This window comes from Liolophura sinensis, chromosome 2, assembly GCF_032854445.1.
Source record: "Liolophura sinensis isolate JHLJ2023 chromosome 2, CUHK_Ljap_v2, whole genome shotgun sequence".
NCBI lineage: Eukaryota > Metazoa > Mollusca > Polyplacophora > Chitonida > Chitonidae > Liolophura > Liolophura sinensis.
The window spans coordinates 9,337,153-9,358,104 of record NC_088296.1 but is presented as its reverse complement, the minus strand read 5'-3'; the positions used below and the strand labels follow the sequence as shown (position 1 = coordinate 9,358,104).

At 39.9% G+C, this 20,952-nt stretch overlaps 1 long non-coding RNA gene across 2 annotated transcripts; it reads right to left on the bottom strand.

Moving 5' to 3' along the window:
- Positions 1-1,477: 1,477 nt before the first annotated feature.
- LOC135463192 (uncharacterized) lies at positions 1,478-10,290 on the bottom strand. 2 transcript variants are annotated; one of them, XR_010443537.1, is made up of 4 exons: positions 10,192-10,290; positions 3,852-3,909; positions 3,291-3,440; positions 1,478-1,787 (listed from the first exon to the last, which is right to left on the bottom strand). It is a non-coding gene; the product is annotated as an uncharacterized LOC135463192 (long non-coding RNA). The 2 variants fall into 2 exon arrangements; XR_010443536.1 differs by lacking the exon at positions 1,478-1,787 and having other exon boundaries at positions 3,285-3,440.
- Positions 10,291-20,952: the final 10,662 nt, after the last annotated feature.

Genomic DNA, 20,952 nt, shown 5'->3' with positions numbered 1-20,952 from the left:
AATTTTGGGAACTTTATACTGATATACAGACGAGGCTGGAATTTGTGAAAGGAAACTATTTGGGCTATTCAAATATACCAAAAGGAAACCGATTGGATTTGTATTGATTGACCTTTTGCAAAAAATCTCAGCGTGTGTTTTATCACCTCTTGAATTTTGGTGGCACAAATTGCCTGACACTAGAAAAATCCTGTCTACCTGTGAGAGCACAGATCCGATTTTCACAAAATTGAGCAAAACCATTGTTATTTTTTAACAATGGCTCCTTTTTACTAAAAGAGATATGACGATGTTTTGTGAAAGCGAATCAGACGGTATTATGCTCAATAGCGTGACGTGTTGATTTACAGGACACAGTTCGGTTTAACAGTGTAAAACGATGACCGAGCGGTACAGTTTGATTTAAGAACTCAGATTGATTTATTTTATTTATTTATTTGATTGGTGTTTTACGCCGTACTCAAGAATATTACACTTATACGACGGCGGCCAGCATTATGGTGGGTGGAAACCGGGCACAGCCCACGACCATCCGCAGGTTGCTGACAGGCCTTCCCACGTACGACCGGAGAGGAAGCCAGCATGAGCTGGACTTGAACTCACAGCGACCGCATTGGTGAGAGACTCCTGGGTCATTACGCTGCGCTAGCGCGCTAACCACTGAGGCCACGGAGGCCCCAGAACTCAGATTGATGATCGCACCATACAATCGTGTGACAACGCGGCACAGTCGGGTTTAGCAATAGAGTATGGTGATCGAACAATGCAGTTCAGTGCCACAGTATAGTGTTGTAAGCGCGCGATAGAGTTCGGTTTATCAGTTGAGTATGGTGATCGCATAGTACAGTTCGATTTATTAGTACAGTGTGGTGATTGCTCGGTACATTTCCGTTTAACACTACAGTGTTGTGATGGAACAACTTCCGCTTAACAGTATACACTATGGTGATTGCACGACATAATTTTCTTTAACAGTACATGGTGCTAATCACACTTTGCAGGTCGGTTTAACAGAGCCGTATGATGATCGTGCAGTACAGTTTGGGGAAACAATGTTGTGTTGTGATCGCACGGCATAGATCAGTTTAACCGTATACTATGGCGATCACAAAATACTGCTTAGTTTAACAGTACAGCGTGGCGACGGCAAGGCATCGCTCGGTTCAACGGTGTGACAGATCGGTATTGCAGCACAATATGGTGATCGCAGAGTAGATTTCGGTTTAACTGATTTATCAAGTCATTTTTTCACTACATACACCCACCGTTAGAGCATTCTGGAGGGTGACAATCAAGGACTACCAATGTTGGAAACAGAAGCCACCATTCTTTGGTACAGTTAGGTTCAGCTATGCCATGTAGTTATCGCGCAGTACAGTTCTGTTTAGCGATATAAAATGTTAGTCGCTCGATACGATTTGGATTTACAGTATACAGTATTATTCCGTCAATTTTTAAATATATACACCTACGTTAGATAATTCTGGGTGGCGACAGTCAACAAGTACCGACTGTGGAAACAATAGCCATCGCTCTTCTTGCGTCCATGGCATCTGACCATCAGCGCACGAGCACACACCGCCATCACAGGTTGTGAAACCTGCGCATTCATCATTTGTGGTGCAGTTTTCCTTGTATCTCTTGACCGGGGAGTCAGAAGGGAGGCAAGAAAAGTTTTCTTGCTTTGCTGTGCGACCCGACTTGCATTCACATTTTCCCGATGCGCACTCTGAGAAGTATGGCAGACAGTTCGCGTCTGACGAGCATTTCACCTCCGATAAGACTAACTGTGAAAGCAGGAAACAAATCCGATTATAGCGAACCATGTATGGAGATAAACTCTGTCAAAAAAGAAACGCAACCCCTGTCCTCGGATATCAAAAATTCGTTCGAATAAAGTTATTGCTTCCAAACTAAATTTTAGCCAAATGTAATGAAATTATACACGTTTTTAATCAAGATTACCATCCAAACAACTGCCTTTTCTCTCGTAAGTGTATTTTATTGCTTATGACGTCACAACGCATGGACTGACCCTGTTGACGTCGCACACAGAACCATTCACATGCAAATCATGTCAATGGCAGTTATAGTGTGGGGGTGTATAAAAGCCCATGTGCTTTCGTATTTTATTCATTCATTCGTCGACGAAAGGCAGTCGGTAAAATGCCGCGACTGAGTGCTGCCGACCGAAATATCGCCATTGGTCCGTCTTCAAGCCGGAGAAAGTTTTGGTACTATTGCACGACACCTAAATGTTCACAAAACATTCCCCAGGAGAGAATCCTGCGTCTTATCCGTTCTTGTCCAAGGAGATGCCGTGCAGTGATTGCAGCTCGTGGTGGTCATACGAGATACTGAGGAAGACGCCCCCTGGTGAGCAAGTGGTGTCTGTGAGATGACTTTTGAAAAGACAGTTTTAAACATGACCATCTTGATTATTATTCTGCCAAAATTTCTGACTTCTGTCTTCAATAAGAAAAAAGTTGTGCCGTCCTAAAACTAAATATTAAAATCTCTAAAATACGGGGGTTGCGTTTCTTTCTTGACAGAGTTTATTTATTTGGATAGTGTTTGATTGACTTGTGTGTCATTAGTAACATATGTATCAACATTCATTTATTTCTTTAAATCAGACTGCCCCCGAACCCTCCAACCCCGAACCTCCCGCAAATTAACTTTCAATACTTTAACAATTCGGGATAACTACACGTATGAAAATATTCAAGATTTACAGCACAGAGGGAAAAAATACAGAGCAGCGACGACAATGTGATTGGTGGCAAATAGTCCCCTTCGTCATCGTGCGACCCGGCCCCCCGACAGCAGAGTTGGAAGAGCACCCGCTTCGGGAGCGGTAGATCCAGGATCAATCCTTGATCGAGTCACACCTTAAAAGAGGAAGCTGTAACTTCTTCGCCTGGCGTTCGGCATGAAGGGGATATTGCAACAACTGGTTGACCCGTTTCAGTATATTGGCTTGGGCGGGGCGTCTTATTTGCCTTCGGTAAGTCGTCTCAATGAAGCAGCACTAGATAAAAGAGCGGTGGATATCTGTCCTGCAACAAGGAGGTACATTACATGCGCTCTAATGACTCATTCGTCGTCATATGACTGAAAATTATTAAGTACGACGCTAAACTCCAAGTACTCACGCATTCACTCATCGTGCGAAACACAGTCTTGTTAGTTTACTTCAGTTTTATTGTAAAATGTCGTGTAAATTCTTAAATACCAACAACTTGCAACAATTACACTGGTTCGGTTTATTGAACTGTCGCTTAACTTACCGTTTGTACATTTTGTATTATCTTCATTATCACGGAAGCCAACATCGCACATACACACAAAACCCTCACAAGAATTGGGCTTACAAGAGGACCCACTAACATCGCATTCATTGTCAGAGGTACACGCTTCATTGAGCTTTGCCCCTGAAACTTGAAGATGGAGTTCATTTATTTATTTAAAAAATAAGTAAAGGTTTTTTCAATACCTTTTTTCAGTTAGGTTCCATTTGACGCCTGACTATATTTATATTTCTTTTGATTTTAGACATTACTTGATTCATGTGGCCAGAAAAAACCCAATTTACTGACTTTTATTAATTAAAAAACAGACGTTCACTGGACAAAGAAGTGTGTCATTATTGTACTTTGTGGGATTTTTCTCCGTTTCCATTGGCCGCATAATATTCCGCAAAATATGATGTACAACGATCACCCGTCCAAGGAAAGCAACGTCACGCTTACAAAGAATTACTCAAAATTCTGTGTTGTCATAACATTTAATGTACAATCACACCACAATAGGGTTTGATGGAGAAGTATCAGGCCAGTGAATACACTTACCGGAAGATGTATGCAATATTGCAATCACTAAGACAAATGTCTTAAGGCACATGGTGTCCTGTGGGAAAATGGATACAGAGAAAAAGTGAATAAAGTTCTCTATAGCAATAATATACAAATATACATAATGAACAAATGAGGCAAGGAAATTGATCACCAGGTAATCAGAAAAGAAGTTAAACACAACACAGACATCTCAGTCATAGACTAAAGTTGTGGAATATCTCAAATGTTTAAGCACCTGTTTCTGTAATGGACATCTGCTGATGTTTGACAGGTGTTTATATCCAACTGACGTTTTGTACACACACAGAGAAGAAATCAGCATGAGATGGACTTGAACACATCACAACTGCATTGGTAGGAGGCTCTTTGGTCATTGCGCCGCGTTGGCCTGCTAACCATCTCGGCCACGGAGCCTCCCTCCCTCTCCCCCTCCCCCCTAAGTGTAAAGTTAAACAGTTGGCAATATATAGGCAATGCTGAACACCAGAAGTTTGGTTGTAACGGCATCCTATACAATTAAATTACAATATCCAATTCACAAATTACCTGTAGAAGTTCGGTTTTGAACCCGTAACTAGTGTGGCCTGTTATGTGAACAACTGCCGTCAGCTTGTAAATTTAGCTTGCCGCTGTTTACATAGTTCAGGGCCTGCTGTCTGCCTCTACCTTAGAATGTTCCAGAATACGCTCGGTTCGGGGCCTGTTTGTTTACAACAAGTGTTCAAGACTTTTCTTATTCTAGAAAATTCCACCAGTCTATAAAAGACCTATGAAAGCAGGTCAAAGGAGGCAAGAAAGGAGAATTATTGAGAGTTTTGGATGCTTTCGCTGTGTGTTACTTTAGTAGGCCTTTTGTGCTGAATTTTGGTGTCTTTATAGCCTCTGGCTTTGCTATATCCTATCTCCACCGAGCACTTGTTCAGTCTGAACTTGTATATTTAATTTGTGCTCTTGTGTACACAGTGCTTATTAGTACACGGACCCTGTCTGTGGAATTTTGTGTATATTTCGTCATACACTCAGTTACACTGTGGATTTTCCCTCTTATGAGCATTGTGGAGTATATGCGTCCGTTTGGGCTTGACACCGTTGTACATATAAGTAGTTTAGTATTTGTATAGATACTGCTATCCTTTCTTGTTAAGCTTAAGTACTTTATTATTTGTAAAAGTTCTGTTATCTGTTCTTGTTAAACCTAATAAATTCCTGTAAAATAAAATCTGCTGGTTTGGGTTACCTTTTGTGCGGCTAAACTGTCGTGTATTTCGAACAAGCCATCTCTTTACAATACAGACAGTTTGGGTCGTAACAGGCCTAACGGTTGAAAGCGGTAACAAATAATGCAGTGGTCTCGCTTTTCCTGTGCGCCCTATGCTGAAACTCTCGCTGGTTCAGGGGTAAAAAAAGGCGTCTCTCTATCTGCAGACGACTGGCATTCGAACAGTAAGAATGAATTTTGGCTGCGACTCTCAGTAAAAATGTGTGTTAGATATGTTTGCAATACCTGCCAAGTTTCTTCACCTAACAAAACTAACGGCTGATATGTACGTGAAATATCCATGAATTCACCGATAAACGTCAATAATGTGTGTATAAATTAATACATGCATACCTACAGGTAAAAGCTTGTCTTCCAATAAAAAGTCTGTGCAGTAATGCCGAGTAAAAACTGACCAAAGAGTGATTTAAATCATAAATTTCCTCTAGAAAAACAGTGAACAGTATAGCGGTGTGGTTAGGCAGTCAGTTTGCCCATGTTTGTGAAAAGACACGTGATAAAATAATTAACAACGCATACCGTTTTTATATAATGTAACGCAAGCCAGAAAGTTAGAATATGCTAAATGCATAACAAATCTTCAAATACCTCTGGGTCTTTAAAATTACACGTGGATAACATTTCCTTCAAATCTGTTGGTTCTGTTCCTTTCTATTTGACTATAGGGGAATATATTTCAGCTTTGGTTTCGTAAGCCAGGCCGAGTGTCAACGTAAAATGTCCAACTGTCAGAACGACAATGAAACATGAGTCGCCTTAGTAAAACGTTCCACAGTCGTGTCAGATAAGTTTAGGACTGCGTGTGGTGAGATTGTGATGGCGTGTGAGCAATGCTTAATGTCTGGGTTAAAAGTTAGACTGCTGAATGTTTACTAGTGAAGGAATGCATACAAATATGCACTCATGTATGGCGTTTGCAAACTTGATGAACGACATGAAACTCAAGTCCTTAATTTATGATTTAATAATTTCGAATATTTGCAACCCTGTTATTCGAAAGTGTATGTGCATTAAGTAATGCCGATATATAATTTCAAGCTAAGTACAAAATTGAAGACTTAACTTAAATCTGGTATTCAGTCATAGACAGTCTTGACCCATCGGTCCCTCAATCCTAAATAGTCAGTATGGAAATTGATAACATGGAATCAGTATTTGTTCGTTCTTGAAGAAAAAAAATTGATGAGACTTGAACTGATGAGCTATTTTCATCGTTGTTGTTTGAAAAAATAGAGTATGTCTTAAAAGTGAGCTACATGCTGAAATAGAAGCATGTGCATAAAGAACCACGTCTCAGTCGATACAATTGGTAAGCCCACTGCATTGTCTCAAATTTCAGTATAAAATTCGTGACTAGAAGATATAAAACATTTTTCTCTTATGTCAAAGAGAACTAAGAATTACGCCATTGAGTAGATTTGCATTCATGTCAGCAGGGCAGAGGAACAGATACTGTCTGGCTGTGTGCATTGATTTGAGCGCACACATGTACATGCATGTTGGGTTTAAAATAAGCATCAGGTATTTGAGGTTTGCTCATAACTTACTCATAACACGAAACTTTCTTTGCAGGAGAGAAATATATTGAAAGAAAAGAATAACCTTTCATTTTCTAAGGAGATCTAAGAATCTGATTTAAACTGTTTTCCTGTGGTACATGTAACAGTTGTGACAAAATAATTTCCACTAAAGCAGGCGCATATTACGTAACCGATACTGTCAGCTAAACACGTTGTGACTCTACTTCGCCCTTAACTACACTGAAGTAATACAAAATTGTGTTTCGTTCATATACAAGTGCACTTCCATGACATATAGGTGTACGTCGCGTTTGCGTGTCGGCACGTGGGGGTTAGGGCTAGGAGATCCATCCATGCACGATTGGCACCTAGTCATTTTATTCACGTGCGATGAAAATTCCTTGCCTCTACAAGACGTCATTAGGATTCAAATTAGAGTCTCTTAAAGTCTTTCCGTATTTGTAGATGACACGGCAGGAATGTGCATTCAATCATACTCTCCCTATTGATCGATTATGTTCAAGGCAATGTCTTTTTGTATTCTATTGTATTACTGTTGCTGGTACTTTGAAATATTTCCAAAATAAACTCAGCAAATGAACCCAACGCGGTCCTTTTCTTTTCAACTCTTTAACAAGCAGTTTTATCATAATCGGTGTGTGCTTGTTGGGTGATGTGACTTCAGCTATAAAATCCTTTAGATTAAAAATGTTATAAAATACTTTGTATACTAACCAGCGAGAATAACGTAACAGGTGGTAAGAATAGTCCTCCGCTATCATGAGATCTTTTCTTGTAACGATACCTATCGCATACGACACTTCACACTTCACTGCACACTTCCCACTAGACCACATGCCTATCGAGAGTCTATAGGTCGCAAGTACAAAGTAAGAAAATACACATGTTAACAGCAAACATAGGCCAAACAAACAAACTGATTGATTAACGATACATGCTTTTCCTTGGGTGTAGCTTAAAGTTCGTCTACTGATGGTAGATAATGATTGATGTGATGGCCGGTGTGTTTGTCTATTGCCTATTTTAGTTTATCAATGAACTCAATTATGCATTAATGTATGTATTTGTGTCACAGTTAAACTGTGTGGTTTCATAGACGTAGGAATTTGACAACCCTAATGTCAAAGCTTGCCAAAGAATGCTGGTTTCGAACCTTCGGCTTTTTTTATCGACGGAGGAGTGGGGTGCGGTGGGTCTACTATATAGTTGATTCCTTTTACTCATGAGCTCCACCCAGTGTATGTATATTTAGGTCAAGGTATAAAATTAACAGAAATTAACTAATATTGCATATGGTGTAAAATTTTGTTTTAGATATAACATCCCACTACAACAATATGGTAACTGTAAAATTAACAATTTTACACGCAGAAATGAAACGAATTTAGAAAAAAAGTCATTATTCACATTTCGTTTTCAGTAACAAAAACATTAAAACAACATAACTGGCATTTGTTTTTGAGTAAAATATTTTTCGAAGACATCCACTAAAAACATAAAAGTGTATTAACACTATCCAGAGAAATAATGATAAAAGGTGATAATTTATACTTTGTAACACTCAACCATGAAAAGGTAGGTTGGTGTTATAATAGCTAAGCTTGTTTGCGGTAAATTGACTTTGTTTAAAGCCATTGCTAGGGAGCCAAATGTTGGGGTGTTTCAAACATGGCATTTAAAGATATGTTTGTGCTATAGACCGTACATGTTATGTATGAAGATATTTTTGCCACTGACCATTTGAATTATCATAAGATATGATTGCGTTAATGCCCGTATGAATTGTCCACGGGTGTTTGGCGACCGGAAGTTAGCATCAGATTCGTTCGCGGTTATTCGAATAACGAATAACATTGCTGGCGCGATATTCGTTATTGCAATCCGGGATAACGTGCTGGCAACATAGATATTAGCACCTTATTCGTGTTTCCTTTAATTATTGTTAATAATTATTCGAATCGCCTAATTCCACAGTGAGATCTCAAATAACCTGCTGAGTGGAGAGAATTCAGTACCGTGTTCACAATTTAACTCATACCTCCAGTCACAGACGGTTTCAAATATGGTGCTAGCGCGTTATTCGGATGTGAAATAAGAGGTCTAGTCAAATTTTGTGCCACTATGTTTCTCAGTTCTTTACCAGAGTGCTAGCTCGGATATAATGCTTGCACGTTATTCGAATCTCGAACAACTTGCTGTCATTGTAGAAGTTAGCACCATATTCGTTTTTCGTTATTCGAATAACGTGCAAGTAGCATATTCGTGCCAGAGTGTTATTAGAGGTGAATAACGAAAAGCGCAAAAGCGTGCTAGCACCACACGTGAGTAAACTTTATTTTCAGATCCGAATAAATAAAAACGCGCCACAACCATATTCCACCCTGTACCTCAGTGAAGAGCTGAATAATGAAGAACATGGGAGCACCATATCTGAGACACGAAAGAACGAGTAACGAGCTAGCACCATGTTCGAGCCCACATGTTACTGAAGACCCAAATAACGAAAACGTGCTGGCACCATATTTGAGCCAGCACGTTATTAAAGACCTGAAAAATGAAAAACTGGTTAGCACCATATTCGGGAAACGTCCTATGTTAGATCCCATTAAAGAAAAACGTGCTTGTACCATATGCGGGTAAAGATTCTATTTTAGATGCAGATAACGAATAAAGTGCTGGCTTCATATCAATACTGCTAGCACACTATTTAAGATTCGAATAATGAATACCTTGTTAGCACGATAGTCGTTATTCGAATAACAAAAAGGCTGCTAGCAACTTGTAGATCGCCCTGGTGTTCAGTGACCGGCCCCGAACGCACAGTTGGTAGAGCGTCCGCTTCGGGAGCAGTAGATCTAGGATCAATCCTGGATTGAGTCACACCTAAGACTTTAAAAGAGGAAGTTGTAACTTCCACGCTTAGCATTCAGCATGAAAGGGATAGTGCAACAACTGGTTGACCCGTATCAGTATAATGACGTGGGCAGGGCGCCTTGCTTGCATTCGGTAAGGCGTCTCAGTGAAGCAGCACTAGACAAAAGTGCGGGGCAAATCTGGCCTGCAACAAGGAGGTACATTATATGCACTCAAAGGATTCCTCCGTTGTAATATGACTGAAAAACTGTTAAGTACGACGTTAAACCCCAAGCACTCACTTGCTCACTCACTCTAAGAATTTACTTCTATTTATTTGTAAATCATGTTTTAAAATGATAGTTGGGATAAATTCAATATATATTGTACATGGACATTTAGAAGATGCCCAGTGAATTGTCTCACAATACAACCTGACCAAAAAGGTTACATAATCCGTATATATTATTGACTATAATAAGTTTCAAAACGTCATCAATTAAATTAGCTCAAGATGGAAGTTAGATGTGCAGCCCGTCTTGCAATATACTCAGTTGTATCTAAACGTGTCGGAAAGAATAACCATGGGTGAATATTCAAATATTAACTACCATAATAAGTGGATTAGTATTAATATGGCAAAGATATAAACAATACTCACTCGTTGATAAAGCTTGTACTTCAATAGCTAGTGTTGTGCTTGACAAGAAAGAAGATGTGTCCTGCCAGGTAATTTCTATATGTACATAATCATTGCATCCCACCTGTGTGTGTCTGGATAGTTTTGAATGCGCTTTTTTAACGTGGCTCAGGTAAAACGAGATCCCCCTCACAAAACTGGGCGTGAGATCAATTGTGTTCATACTCCCGCTCGGCTTAATTCAATTCATGTTTAAAGCGCGTCCTCATTCGGTCACCTCAGACCCGTGACGATTCTCATCGAAGAAACAATCCCTGTTATATAATCCGACATGTCATAAAATCTCATCTGCGCCCTGGTGAAGACGTACATATTCTTTCGATGTTAAAAAAAAATGAATACCGGATTATCGTGTAAAGTTTAGCCAGATTTTGTATGTGGAAATCATTTTCGTTAAGCACAACACCACTCTACGATAGTGGTATTCTAGGTGTGCCAGGGTCGGTGTAAACATTCGTTTTCATTCCATCGTCATGATGCATGTGTGAATAGTTGTAATCAAAGCTCAACTGAGATACTTAGATTTGTAAATCATTTGGAGATTATTTACGGACCACAAGATTAGTTTTAATTTTTTTAAATTTTGATTTCAGAGGCCTCCGTGGCTCAGCTGGTTAGCGCGCTCGCGCAGCGTAATGAACCGGGAACCTCCCACAAATGCGGTCCCTGTGAGTTCAAGTCCAGCTCATGCTGGCTTCCTCTCCTGCCGTACGTGGGAAGGTCTATCAGCAACCTGCGAATGGTCTTGGGTTTCACCCCGGCTGTGCCCGGTTTCCTCCCACCATAATGCTGGTCCCCGTCGTATAAGTGAAATATTTTTGAGTACGGCGTTAAACACCAAATAAATAAATAAATGTGATTTACTTTTATTTCTTTTGTTACTTTTACATATTCTTTTTGAAATTACTGTTTTATGCTTTTTTATTTGGAGATGGCTTATGGCGATTATTGATCCGAAATGCTTCTCCATGGTGTATATTTGTTATTTATTTATTTAATTGGTGTTTTATGCCGAACTCAAGAATATGCATGGTGTATAAGTGATATGAAAGGGTAGGGGGGGGGGGGAGCCTCCGTGGCTCAGTTGTTAGCGCACTAGCGCAATATAACACAACAGCGTCTCACCAATGTGGTCGCTGTGAGTTCAAGTCCAACTCATGTTGGCTTCCTCCCCGTCCGTACATGGAAGCGTCTGAGAGCAACTTGCAGTTTCCCTCGGGCTCTGCGCCGTTTCCTTAAACAAAAAATGCTGGCCGCTGTCGTACAGGTGAAATATTCTTGAGTAGGGCGTAAACATCAATCAAAAAAGACATAAATAAGTAATATAAAAAGATATTTATTTATTTGATTGATGTTTTACGCTGTACTCAAGAATGTTTCACTTATATGAAGGCGGCCAGCATTATGGTGGGAGGAAACCGGGCACAGCCCGGGGGAAACTCACGACCATGCGCAGGTTGTTGAAACCTTCCCACTTACAGTATAAAAAGATAAGACTAAATTCAGTTGCGTAGCTACTCCAAGGCCGGCACCAGATTCCTGACATATGTTTTATTTACATGTACACTTTTTAAGCATCATTTAAGTGACTTAAATATAAGTGAAAACATAAAATGATTTTAATAAATATCACAATTTACAGTGTGCAACAACACTTGTTAACGCGGGTACAGCGTAAGCTTACAGCAGTCAATCAATCAAACAATATGCAGATTTCAAGTTATAACGAAACAAAGTTTAACGTCTCTGTGTAATGTGACCTCGCCGTTTTACCACATCCTCAGCGGATCCAAATTTGCAGATATAAACTGGGTTTAAACTCGATGCCTTGTTCAACAGAAAGCGCATGCGCCTTAGAATTAGTCCTGAGTTAACGAGGCCATTGCCAGCTTAGAGTTTTCCTGATATGATAATTCGAGAAATCGCGTGACTAGTCGCTTCAGTAAAAGGGCCTGTTGATTTAGTGAACCTCTAACAACACGTTGAATGTAAGACGTACAATAAGCGTCCGATATCCACACCGCAAGTTAGGCAGAATTATCTTTTCTATCTCTTGCCAGTGTGTGTCGAATACTTGTATTTATCATGAAGTGGCTGTCATAGAAGGAAATCTAATATATTTTAAGCCAATCGCAATAGCAACAATCTGAGCTACTGTACGTTAGGCTTTTTGAGGTATTGAGTCATGGCTGAGGGTATTATCGCCCTACTGTAGTTTGCGTGTTCTTACTAAGAACTAAGTAATAAAGCAAACGTTGCCTTAAGTCAAATAGACAAACCTCTACGTTCTTTTTTTTCAATGGCTTATATTTAATCTGTTTATTTATGGCAGTTTAACTGTAATGTGTATGAAGAGATTTCATGTTTTATAAATTACTTGTTTTGTCGTCTTTGTTCCCGTTTGCATAATTCTAATGTTATTGTATGTTAAATGTGATGAAAACTCGATATTCTGATTAATTCTAGACGTCTAATAAATTGTAATTAACATCACTGTATTTGTTTACCTAATTCTACTTAAGGCATGGCATTAGAGGGACAGGGAAGGGGAGGGGTGGAGGTCGTATAATTAGATACTTTGGAAGCATGTATATGAACGGTTAGAATAAGGCCCTGACTGAGGTAAATCAACAAAAGACCGTATTTCACCGATTACGTGTGACCATTTGCTAGCCATCACACTATTGTCGCTGCTCCGGTCTTACTCTCTATGCTGTAGCCGTATTTCACCGGTTACGTGTGACCATTTGCCAGCCATCACACTGTCGTTGCTGCTCCGGTCTTACTCTCTATGCTGTAGCCGTATTTCACCAGTTACGTGTGGCCATATGCCAGCCATCACACTTTCGTCGCTGCTTCGGTCTTACTCTCTATGCTGTACGTCTTGGATTATATAGTTATCGTTAAGTTGCCTTACGAAAGTCATTGGTTTGGGAGAAAGTTAAGGTCTAAATACAGAAGACATTCAAGTAGAACACGAAAAACAAAATGGTAACAAAGAAGACAAAGAATTTGAAAAGTCAACAATGAACATTTACAAACAAAACAAATAAAGTAAACAATGGATCGAGTGAACAATTATCGACGTGTCTTCGTCAGCTAGGCACGATAAACATCCCAAGAGAGGCCGAACATACTTGACTGCATGCATATACTGTATACCCTTTTCTGTAAACCCTTCATATGCCGATACAGACTTAAATATATATTACATGACACACGTTTTGTGGGTTGCGTTCTAAAAGCTGAAAAATGTTCTCTAGACAAGATAAAAGGCTCCGCTCACAAATTTAAGGACACACAATAAACCTGGGCCACAATACAACGACGGGGAATATGAACTTGCATGACTTAATGCAAAAAGTACACTGCTCTGTGTTTTCTTGGTCAACAATACTGGCTATAGCCGGATCAGGGCACCGGTGGCGAACGGGCTCTTGTTAAAGGTAATACCATCCCAGCGGTTCACGCCCGTATCAGGTTTTGTGCAATCGTATTTTACAGAAGGCCTTAGCAATACAGTTGTTTGTCGCCCAAACCACCCACCGAAAAAAAATTGAAAAAGAAACAGAAGCAGAACAAGAGTAAAGACAAATTACTCAGCAACTACAGATAGAGACTGTGCCTTTTTTTCTTTACTCCAAATGCGTGTCAAGTCAATAACTTCCACCGCGTATTTATGGCTATGACGTTGTGGTAGGCCTACTATATTTTGAAGCTTGGTGTGCAGGCTGCTGCCCCCCAAAAAACAGCTATATAATGTAGTAATGTAGTATATTGAAAAGACAGAACGAGTCGGAGAACCGAACTTGTAAGGGCTGGTATTTGACAGTCAGAAACTGGCTCTCTTATGACACAGGTTTGCATTGAGTGTCACACAATCAGCTGAAATAATTACACTGGTATAATGGCTTGCCGATCGATTTAGGCTATCGATACTTTCTTAAGATTGACTGCCTATAGTCTGAGAGTTCAACAAACTGATTGGCTGCAGTTTTGATATCAATTCTGTCTGTATAATCCTTACGGGCATACAAGACGAAGAATTCATTTAACCTAGACTATGCTTTTTGCATTTGTTGCTGGCATAACAAGGATCAGACGAAGTACCATGCCAACCTCGGAGAAAAAAGGTCCTCTCATCGTGTGACATATCAGAAAAAAGGGAAATTAGAGACTTCAAATGAACAGGTGAGTCTTCCTGTTTGGCAAATTGACAGAAAGTGTGTCTAACTGAGTACTTAGTCTCTCTTTATCAAAGTCTGACGTGTAGAATGCTGCCACGGTTTCTAGTTGCTTAGTGTACTCTTTATTATTGCAGGCATTCAGAAGTAAACCCTGGGGATTTCTATATTGTCGGAAACTCGGCTGATCAAACCAGTCTTGAATTACTTTTAATGATACGATCAACAACATCAAGCTACTGTTGCCTGTGGACCTCACCCGGCTTCTGAGGGAAGTGTCCAGCCCCTTCGCCAACGTATCGTGATGGCGTTTTTCTGCGGTAACATGGGATCTTCTACGTTAAGTGATTTTACGTTTTGGAGAATCTTCTCGTAAAACAGGTCAAAATCTCGGTTTTGCTTTGTTTTCTGAAGGGTTTTAACACTCAAAGAAGCAAATTTTTTGACCTTCTGCTGCTGACAAATTTGGATGGTAATGTTTTACTAAGATTATTAGAGTGCTTAAGAATGAGGTGTGAGAGTGATATTTCCCAGAAAAGATCAAATTTTCTCATTTGTGACTGCGCTCCAATAACCCTAACTTTCACTTCAGTGTCTGTCGCACATTACAGTGCCTCTTCCCACAAATGAAAGAAAACCTCATACTTATTAACAATGCTCCCCAGTGAATTTGCACGTAGTCCAGCGCGTAGGACAAAGTACTCTAGCTCCAGGTGTATAGGGTATTAGTTTTCAGGTTATCAAACAATGCTTCACGCCTGGGTGAGTATTGGATCAATTTACAAATTTCATACGTAACTTTCAAAGCGTCTTTAGTAGCTTTTACCTCCTTTATGGCGCCACTGCACGCAAGATTTAATGAGTGGCCATAACAGTGTGTGCACAACGCTTTCGTTTCCAACTCCTGTAACCTGACAGCCATGCCAGATTTTCTCCCCCTCATATTGCTCGCGCCATCATAACATTGCCCTCTGCATTTTCTTACTGATACATTCATTCTACAAAGAACGTCTAAAATTACTTTTACCAAAGTTTCAGCTCTGATGTCATCTACTTCATAAGCCCCAAGGAAATCTTCGTGCACAATAAAATCCTCTCACCCACCCAAAAACTAGTTTAACCTGCTCATGATTGGAAACGTCAGCTAACTCATCTACCATTATACAGTAAAACTTGAGCGATGGATCTATAGACTTCAGAATTTCATTTATGACCTCTCTTGAAAGAACACGAATCATTTCATTCTAAATGTCATGCGATACATTTTTTTTATTTCTTTTTTAACCACTGTAGAAGAGATGGGCCGTCACTTTCACGCAAAATGAGAAGCTGCGTGAAGTTCCCACCGTCTTCATCTGCAGCAGCACTGCTTCCACGGAATGATAAACGTTGTCGACATAAGTGACGTATATTTTCAAATATTTTATATAAAATACGTCTATTTTCCCGCCTTTTCTTCGGCATACGCTTGACTGAGGGATTTGCCAATATGTCTAGTAGTTGCTGGTGTAATATCGTCCTCCATGTTTTGTGTAAGTCAGGTTTTTAATGATATCCATTCAGCCATGTGCCATGATAACGATCACGATCGTTAATACAGATTGCAGACTTTTTGTGCTCTAACTCGATCATCTCTGTTGTTCTTCAGTCAAGCAACATGACTCTTGGCGACGAGAATGTTACACGTACAGCCTACAGGCCTAATTAACGACACAGGAGTCGATACTACTGTGGTAACGTGCGTTGTATCACAGTTGTTTCCATCTAAACAAAAACGACACTGTACAACCAACGCTTTACTGAACTTTCATGTGCTTGTGTTTCACTGACAATTGTGGCATCCAGTGTACCCCCATTTTCTAACTTCCCTGTCTCATCTGACCTCAATACAGTGTCAGCCAGACGGGCAAAGTGCCTTCAGCGGTTAAAGCGTTTTTAATCGCGCTCGCTGTCGACGACGACTATACACTGCGAATACGTCCGTTGATGTTGTACTATTCATGCGAAGAAGTGCAAGACATTTTTGACACATTATCAGACACTGGCAAGAAAGGTGATTATGTCACTGTTGTTACCAAGCGATCTGGATATTTCCAACCGAAAAAAAACAATGAATACGCGAGATATATATTTAGACAGGCCGAACAACAGACAGATGAAAACCTGGATTCAATTGGTTAGAGCGCTAGCACAGCGTAATGACCCAGGGGTCTCTCACCCATGCGGTCGCTGTGAGTTCAAGACCAGCTGTTGCTGGCGTCCTCTCCGGCCGTAAGTGGGAAGGTCCTCCAGCAACCTGTGGATGGTCGTGGGTTTCATCCGAGCTCTGCCGGGTTTCCTCACACCATAATACTGGCCGCCGTCGTATAAGTGAAATATTCTTGAGTACGGCGTAAACCACTAATCAGATCAATCAGAGTAAAACCGGTCACACTGGCCACATCGGAGAATGCCGTTCCACCTTTGTAAAACGGTAGAAGAGGAATTGGCAAGACCAGAAATCATCGACATCATAAAGAAAGTTGACGGTTCGACGGTATCACCGATCGTTGTTGCTCCCAAGCCTAAAGATCCGTCCCAAGTACACGTCTGTGTTGACATGCGACTACCCAATCAGGCTGTCAAAAGAGAACGACACATCACACCTACCCTGGATTATATTATCCACGATCGGAACGGAGCGACTGTCTACAGTAAGTTTGACCTAAGCAAAGCTTATCATCAGCTCGAGTTAGCGTCCGAGTCCAGGTGCGTAACATTTTCACCACTCATGTAAGATTGTGACGCTTCGAACGCCTTAACTTTGGAGTTTCATCCGCATCCGAAGTGTTTCAAAACACAATTTGTCAAGTTTTGGACGGGATACCCGGAACTGTGAACTTGAGTGACGATGTACTTGTGTATGGTGCAGGCAATGCTGACCACGACAAGAATTTAAGAGCAACTCTTCAACGCCTGAGAGAAAGAAACATTACCCTTAACAAGGAAAAGTGTCGATTCAGCAAATCGAGACTCTATGGCTTTGTTCAGTAAGGCCGGTATATCAGTAGACCCGAAGAAAGTAGAATCAATCCAAAAGCTACCACTGCTGACCAACCCGTCTGAAGTGGAAAGTCTTCTTGGCATGACAGGCTACTGCTCAAGGTTTATCCCACATTACGCAACTATAACCTAACCAATCCGCAAGCTTACGCTGAAAGGCGCCGACTGCATAGTTGGAACGGATGAAAATCAAGCCTTTCTCACACTGAAAAAGCGACTACGGAGTAACACAGTTTTGGCCTATTTCGATCCGAGAAAACAAACAGAACTTCTCACTGATGCAAGTCCTATCAAGCCATGTGCCATGATAACGATCGCGATCATCAATACAGATTCCAGGCCTTTTGTGCTCTAACTCGATCATCTCTGTTGTTCTTCAGTCAAGCAACATGACAGATGGTAAGGAAATGATACGTTCAACGGCTTGTTGATGACACCTGCTAACTTCGTGTTCTCTAAATACGCCCTGTGTACCTTTCCATTTGCTGAAACGTTAGGATATGAAAGTGGGCTAAGTCTTACTGCTGGGGGATAACCTTGACGAAAACGGTCAAAAGGTTTTGGCATGCAAAACAGAAAGCTAAGTCGGTATTTTCTTGATAATGCAACTAGGTGCATTTATTAAACCATTCCATTTAAAACTTTCGTATAACAATAGCTTTTTTTTTTCAAACTCACGGAACGGAAAATCAAACGATCTGGGTTGACTGGGAGTAGATGACACACATGTCGTGCGAGTATGCTGTGAAGTTATTTGAGATGTCAACGACGCGTTGTCACCGCATCAAAGGTTTTCTTCGACAGCCTCTGCCGGAGAAGACGGATTCTGACGAATTTCTGAACGTTATTTTAGAGAGAAATAGTTTAGAATCGACATTTCGAATTTATATCTTCGAAATAATTAAGTTTGAGTGAAACGAGCAATGAATTCACCAAATTGCAGTCTGAGTACTTTTACAAATCAGAAAACAGCACCATCTGTTCAGTCTGCTGACAGCCCACAGATTCAATATCGTTAAAGTGAGTAAATTATCGGCCAAAGTATATTCTCTGGGACTTGAAATACAGATAACGGCATCATTTTCCAATGTATGATCGCTTTAGAGCCGAATTTCGAAAATGTATTTGGCACTAGGTGAAATAATATGGTAGGCCTACCCCAGTAATGTACATTTCCGAAAGATGTAATACACGAGGTTCAATTTTCGCTACCTAGTGAAAGTTTGACGCTCATATTTCACCCCAACAATTGCATTTTTCTGCACCACCGGGCACCAATATTTGCGTCAATAATAAGAATTCAGCACTTAATATATCTTAATATAGTTCCTAATTTTAGACACCAGAAATCGCTTTCAACGTTTATGCAGGGGTCTTGCGGCACCCAGTTTCCGGGGCCTAGGCGGCATCTGGACCCTCGCCCTATTGGGCTGAGATAGTCTGGGCAATCTTAATTTGCCTCCGCCATTTTATATGGGCGTTGTACTTGTCCTTTTCATGAAATATTTGCACGATTCATGGAAATACACTGGTGACATGTTAAGTGAGTCCGACAATACAAAAGTCTATTCCGTTTCTTTTTTAAAAGTTTTCCGCTGTTTTAACAACGCTGACGTTGCTCCTCTAGTTTTAATCTCCACACTGTAATCTGTTTTTTATAAACAGGAAAGCTTTCTTTCGGCATTAGCGCTCACATTTTAGGTTACAGTAGTTAAAAGATAAAAAAAATCAAGAAAAATGAAAATGACTTTTTCCCTGTAAGCCGAGAGTAAACAGCGTCGTGAAAAAGGCTGATGAGCAATGCTCACATTGTTACGCGTCACAACACACGGAAGCACAAAAATAGGCAGCCTAGTATTTGACCTAAACTCTCAGGCGCTTTTATTAGACGGGTATAAAAGGCAAAATGAAACGAAAGCTCAGTCAGTGGCTTCCGATAGTCGTCGAGCAAACATATAGTTAGAACGGACGATAGCGAACAAAACATTTGTTAAGTGCGGAGGAAACATAAACATTACGTGAATGAATGAATGATTATGGCTTAACGCCACATCGGCAGTATTTCAGGCATATTGTGGCGATAAACATTACGTGAAGTTCAGATGGTAGAGTCTGATAGGATAACCATAAATAATGAGAAAAATACATTTGAAAATTGTATGCATGATGGCTACTGAGCATCACCGTTTGGTATATATTGTCCCTGTATAATGATGTTAAAAACAAAGATGTACCATATCATTATTAAATACATTTCTTCTGGAATTTGGTTTGTTCAGCTAGAAATATGTGTTCATCCTGATTCTTAATCATATTCGTCTTTTTTTTATATATTCATAAGTATTTTCATAATTAGGAGAAATACATGTCTTGGGACATCAAAAACAAATTTACATTGAAATAATTTTTTTGACAATTATCACATACTTATTTCAAACAAAAAATATTTTTAAAAGTCCTTTCTCCTGAAAGATAAGAGGCCATAATGGCAAACCAGTTTTCACGCTCTTTCATCTGATATTTGCAATATTTTTACGTTTTCTTTTCCATAATTGTACCTTAGAAATAAGATTCAATGTTAAATGAAAACGGAAATGTTTGCAGTTGAAACTATATTCAATGTCAAAGCCGACAAATATAGACTCGGAAAATGGGAAACTCGGAAAAAAGAATCACCCAGCTCGTAAAAAAAGAACAGACGGTGCGACCAAGATTTGACAAGCGTGACGTCCACAAGTATCTTAACTTCTCTAGTGTTCATGTTTGAAAACAGGTATTCCTTGTGGAAGATATAACCAAGAGGAGAATTTTTTTTACCTGTTGCATTTTGGGTAAATCATTTTTTGCCATTTAGCAAGCTCCAGGCCCTGTTTTTTCCCTCCCATATACCGGACGGACCTTCATTTACATGTATGTGGGAAATTTTTGAGGTGAAGTGAGCGTCAGGGAAACAATGCCGGACACCTATAAACAATGTTATTTTTGAAGAATCTTTTCATTTTCTTCCCTGTGTATGCACTAAGAAAACTGTTTGGGTCAGCTGACGAAAAAATCTGAGTTACACAATTGAGCTAATGCAAATCTGAAAACTGAGTCATATGACCTGATCAGCGGCGTAGTGAAACTCATCTGGTTATATTGTTTAACTCACTTAGTTAACTCAGTTATATAACTCAGATTTATTAGCCACTTGACTCAGACTTCTCTCTCAGAGCAGGTTTGGTGAGGAGTGTTTTTTTGATAGCAACTGTGAAATCCTAGAGGAAATAAATCTGTCAGTATACACTTCAGTTTGTTTGTATATCAATTAATAACTACTTCGTTTAAAAAATCCGGTGTTTTAAAAGAATTTTATGCAGTTGGAAACTTCCAATCAAAAATCGATCTGTTTTGCTAGAAAAGTATTTCAGTAATTAAGTAAGTGTGTGCGAAATTTCACCTGTGTGAGCAAAATTTCACTTGTACATATACTGTCCTCCAATAAACTCCAGCGCGG